Raw genomic sequence first — 6000 nt, forward strand, 5'->3', positions numbered from 1 at the left:
AAAATGTGCAGTAAAGTACGAAGCACCGTGTTGCCTTCAAAACGTGACCGATGTCTGTGGTGCGTCATAGTTTTCCAGAGGTTTGTTTGTGTGAAGCTGCTGGCACCGCAGTCATCGACGCTATCATCACAGTCATTGTTATACACGGTGTTGTGTCGGTATCACAACGCGAGGCAAATACTTTGATACTGCTCCGTACTCGACTTGCAAGTGTCCAGATTCGTGTCGCTGCAGGAGTGTATACGTGAATAATCAGAGCCCCATCAGCTAGCAATGGTGCGTCGCAGTGACAGCGAGTTTTCGTTCGTTCGCTTCAACTTGCCGTGATCCCTGTCGTTACAAGCGTGGCCAAAAAATGAGCCGGATATCTGTCGTGAGTTACTGTGGCATTTTCCGTGTGTGTTGTGTTCGTGTGCTCCAAAATTTACGATGTCGCCAAACGTACGTGATCGTGCCCATTTATGACAGGCTAGGTGATGCGTCAGTGGCTTCAGCAATAACAGATGCTACGTGCTGTGTTGAACTGTTATATCTACATTCTAAGCATACCATCTAGGTGACTCTGCGTAGTTGTTGTTTCTATTTGCTCTAACCTCAGTTGCCTTGTTCATCTTTTTTGCAGGGTATTTTTATTTACGTGTGCACGCAGCATATTAGCACTAAATCAACTTTACACACTTACCTGTACATGCCATAACCCTCTTTGTAATCACGTGTGCATGTGCTACTGTTACCCTGCAGTATTTCGTCAGCTACTGTGCATGCTAGCAAAGATTGTTTGCATGTCGTTCTGAGCCATTGCTAATAGCCTGAATTTCCTTTAGTATTACTAGCATACCTTTTTCTTTCTCACCTGCTGGCTTCGTGTTGCTTTTAAAAGGAATGAATGATTTAACGCTTATGTCGGACAAACTTGTAAAAAAACAATACACGGGATATACCTGCTAAATTTCTCAATGGCACAAAGCACGTACACTGATCGCACAGGCTAAAAGTATGTCTGATGTGCTCCACACTCTTCGTCTGCCCCTCAACGTAGTCATGCTTGATTTTTATCCAACCAGCAAAACCACTTCTGCTCACTGATGAGCCAGGGTCACTGTCACGCCCACTTCACAACATATAGTGAAAGCAGTCTGTTCTGATTTTTACCTAACAAACCAAACCACTTCCACTCACTGACTAGCCATGTAGAGTCACTGTTAATAATTAATCGTTACTAATAATTAAAAAAATCCAGATGTAACTGTAGCGATGTAACTGTAGTGAAAGCCCGGGGTGGGCGACTTTGACGGCGCTTGTGGGTTTCAGTGCATTTGGACTAAGAACGGCTCTCATGGGGTGGAAGCCCTAACATCCTTCTGCTCGCAAATCCATTGAAAAGCACCATCAGAGAAACATGAGAAAGCTTTGCTTTTGCCTCTGTGGAATGAACCAAGGTGGACCTGCTAGGTATATCTGCATCTAAGCATACATTGGGTGCTACTGCGCAGCCGACTGGTACCCGTTGGCAAACCTGCTTCCCACATAACAACACAAACACATGCTTGTTGCATGCGACCTGTGCGCATTTTGTTTGTTTGTTTGCGTGGAATGGAATGGCTGTGCCAGCAGGAAATAATTCATGAAGCACAGCAGGGCAGTGCAACAGTCGCCAGAAAAAATTTCCATCGGCAGACTCGCATACTCGAATGGCAACTGGCAGGCTCCATGGTTTAACACAGTGGTAATTCCAGTGTGCCACCAATGCAACAAGTCTCTCCATAGTATCAGGAGATTCGAATATAGGTTAACAAGGGCGGTGTGACAACTGTCGCCGTGCTGAAAAATGCCACAACAGGGCTGTATTGTGCACAGATTTTTGTTGCCACTCCCATCCCACCTAGTTGTGCCAGCTTCCAAGTTTACCCCGTATCATTTCAAATTAACTGACGTTTGCTGGTGTTTGATTGATAGATGCAAGCACCAGTAAAGTGTGTCTGTCATCTTTAGCACTAAAATCATGTTCTCAAGGGGAAACCGAGTTTAACGAGGTTGCGGACATAAAAGATGGCAGTGCTCATGGGGGTCGTAGCAGAAAAGTTGCAGCATGGCGTCGTGCTGTTTTTGCTATGTTGATGTTATAAAGCGCATGGTATTTATATGGGTCATACGTTTCAAACAAGGCACTAGCTGGAAGTCGTTGCTGTCCCTTCCCTTTGTTACACTTTGTAGTCGTGCTCTTTGTTTGAAAAAATTATTAGAAACTAGCTAGTGTAATTACAATTATAGAACTAATTTTCTGTGAAGGAAATGCTGCCTTGTGCCGGCTAAAGGATATACACTGTTTTGGCTACACACATCATAAGACAAGATAGCAACGCAATACTCTACAGAGCCCGTGCACAAGCTGCTGCCTTGCATTGGTCTGACCCACAGAATTGACAGGAACAGCTCCCCAGGACTGATCCCGAGCAAAGGTTCTGCCTCGCTCATGCCCCTCAACTTCACAGAAGTCAATGGAACCTTGTTACACAGGCTGCGGCTTAAAGTAGCATTGGCCTGAAAGTATCTGCACACAATCGGACGCGAGGACAGCCCAGACTGCCTTCTGTGTAAGGCTGTACAGAGACAATTGATCATTTGCATAGTTTTTGACCAAGGTATACTAGTGGGTGAAAAGACCTTGAAGCAGCCTTACTACGCTTGAATGCTTACCCTCTGTCTGAACGAAAGATTTTTGGCACGTGGGCTGACACGAAGAAGCAAGATCGAGCTGTCAAAGCGCTGCTTGTCCTGTCAGGACTCTTGGGTCTATGTGGTGAAATTTCACAAACTGCAGAACTTTTTTTTATGGTCGGTAAATAAGTTATGCGAATTACGCAGTGATTAGTCTGTTTCTGCACCCCATACATGCTTTAAGGGTACAAAGTTCATTGGTTGATTTCACTGTCATTTCTCGTACCCTCAGTATTCAGTACCTTCCTTGCCCCAGTGGGATTTAAGTAGCAGGCCCAAGTTCAGTTTCTCAGGCTGGCCTCTTCTCCTTTCAAAAATCTTTTACTATCTCTACCTCTCTCTTGCCAGCATGCCAGGTGCTTGTAACGGTTTACTAGGATTCGCAACGGTCACCATACGATAAAAATTTCTTATGACTACTTTCATTGCTGAAGTTCACTGCACTCGGTGTACTAGGGTGTTTGGCGCACAACAGTAATTATGACTGCAGACAGCCTACAGTTCTTAAAGCCCACATCGAAATCCTGCCACGGACTCGTTCTTGCCTTCACTTCGATAAGGCTGTCACAAATGGGTTGATCAGCCGAACATGCTGGAAGGGATGTTTTTCTACACTCTGAATTATTGTTTGATCATTGTGCATACATTAAATTCATTAAAGCATTTTTGCTGGTTCTTCCTTTTTATCTCTTGACACCCAGTGCAACCAATGGGCTGGTAAAAGCTGTGGCTTGTCATATGTGTTTCCAGTTCATAATGGTGCATTCTGCTTGTTGCCAAAGCCAACTGCAGAAAAGTTCTTCAGCCATAATGCAGTGCTGGCGATGGTCTTTTGTGGCTATAAAAGCAAAATGTACTGGTTGTTGGTCAAATAAAGTGAGCCAATTTTAAATGTTTCTTCCCAATGCCGGTTGTGTTTTCTTGGAGGTTGTGTGTTTGCTTAGTCCTTTTGGGAACAGGAGGGCATGTATGGCTCATGTGTTGCCCATGAGACTAATCAGCATTTGAAGGTTCATGGGACAAGTACAACTTGTACAGCTGGTGAGTGAACGGATATAACTATTACATTTTCGATTTTCTTGCAACATGTTACTAGCATACAACAATTAGGATTTATAATTTAGCTGCAGTTCTTTTTTACAATACTGCTATTATGCTCATTATAAATGAATAATTATTCAAGAACAGTTATACAATGTCAAAGACGTTTCATTTAAATGTTGCTAGTGTGAAGACCCAAAAGATAAGTTAGTAGTATAGTGTTCTGAAGTAGCACCATGAATATGAGGCATGCCATGGTGGAGGGCAATGAATAAACTTATACCACCTGGAAGTGTTCAATCAACAGCAAGATCACTTACTCACGGACAGCTGTGTTTTCTGCCTTCTTCACAAAAACTGGTATGCCCAGGAAACCTGCTGCCTCGTGTTCAGTAGTGCAACACCTCAGCCCATGGGCTGCTACCGTTTGGATTGGTGTTTGTGTTGACATATAAATACATTTAATGCTCTTAAATTCCGCATACGTTTTTTACGAGTGCCCCTCCGTGTGCATGAATTTACGGCCAGCAACAACAGCAGAGCTGTTGTTGCTGGCCGTAATGTGTGCGGCGTCATCAGAAAACATCTTGTCATAGTTACTCCCGCCGTTTACCGCGCACGCGTTTTGCGATGAGCGTCCGGCATCGTCCTGGCTTGCGCGTGGCGCTCGCAAAAATACCAAGGGAACAGTCACGTGCGTCCGCGGCACAAGGAAGAGCACAAGGCAGCTCGCAGATGCCCAACTCGCGAAGCCGGTTCTAGCGCGTGCCGACGCGTTCCACTCTTGGAGGAATGGGAAAGCCTGCGGACAAAACGATCCGGGTCAGCCAGTCATGCATGCGGAAGATAGTGGATATGACGATGACTACAACTGCCACGGTGAGAAGCGATGACGAAACACGTAAATAAACTGGTGTGTCATTCAGTGCTTACATAAAAAGAAATCCTCCAGCTTCGCCTTGTGTCACTTAGTGCAAGTTTCACGAATTTTAAAGACGAAGGTCTAACATCAAACGCGAAAAATGACCGTATATATACGTGGCCGTCGGCGGGGCCACCGCTGTATGGGCTGGTGTATACGACTTGAACTCATTTCGCCAGAGCAGCAGCCAAATCCTCTCACCACGGCGCTAAACCGGCACCTTGGCAGAATTGAACCTTGCTGCCACGTGCTGCCAGGTGCACGTGGCAGCACGTATACGCGTAAACGGATGCGCACACATAGCTCTTACTGCGGGGAACTTCAGCGTGATGAGCATCCAGTCTGCTTGTAAGAAAACGAAGGCCTGAGTGCTTCTTTCTTTTTGGACAACAAACATCGCATGGTTGGCCGGTTCTTCAGCACTTGCAGTGGTGGGCTGTTGGACAGCTGATGCTATGACCAGAAGCAACAGTACTTACATGACGTTTGTATATATGTGCAACAACGCTGTTATCAATTTGGTGTTGACAGGAGCTGTGGGCACAGTTTATGTGAAAGACCATTGTTGGCGCTACATTTGCTGCCCTTACCAGCGTGTGGTACAGAGCTGTGCTCTCGCTGTTTATTGATTACGAGTACAATTTTTACAACGGTGTGTGAAGTTGATGAAATGAAGTACAGTGTATCTCCTGGATTGGTCGGTGCTTCCTGCTTCGGCGTGGTTCTTCACAGGCCATCACTAACAAGGGTGGCAATGGGAAGCCAAAAGCCAAATTTTTTGACACTTTGTGATCAGTACTTGTAGCCTATGCTTGTAGCACTGCAGTGTATCCCTTGCAACTTTGGAAGCGCGGAAAAGTTGGTACAACATGACCAGATATACAGAGTTGTAGGCACGGCGAAAAGAGGCATTAACAGTGTTTACTCCAAACATCTTTTTGTCACATCCAATAAACTTACCAGCTGTGCTGGTTTCACCCCCCAAAATAAGGCACCTGCTGGTCTTTCTATGCACAGAAAGTATGGTGAGGTTGCAAAACATTTCAGGCTGCTGCACCAAAACTATACGGACAAAAACGCTGGTGTTCAGCGGCGCGTACTACAGTGCACCAGAGTGGAAGATCAAGTGCACTGGGCACCAGTAATCTAGACCCAAGAGAACTCTTGTCAAATGAGGCCCTTCAAAGGTATTCCTTCGGCCTATTCTTCTCCTCACAAAAGCCACAGATTCTATGATCTAAATGGGAGCGCAAGCAGCCTTCGTGCAACACTATTTAGACCTTTGCCGGCAGAGTCTTCAGCCAGTGCCCACGTTTGAG

This window comes from Haemaphysalis longicornis, unplaced genomic scaffold (genome assembly GCF_048455015.1).
Source record: "Haemaphysalis longicornis isolate Haplotype H1 unplaced genomic scaffold, Haemaphysalis longicornis Haplotype H1 scaffold_1, whole genome shotgun sequence".
Taxonomy (NCBI): domain Eukaryota; kingdom Metazoa; phylum Arthropoda; class Arachnida; order Ixodida; family Ixodidae; genus Haemaphysalis; species Haemaphysalis longicornis.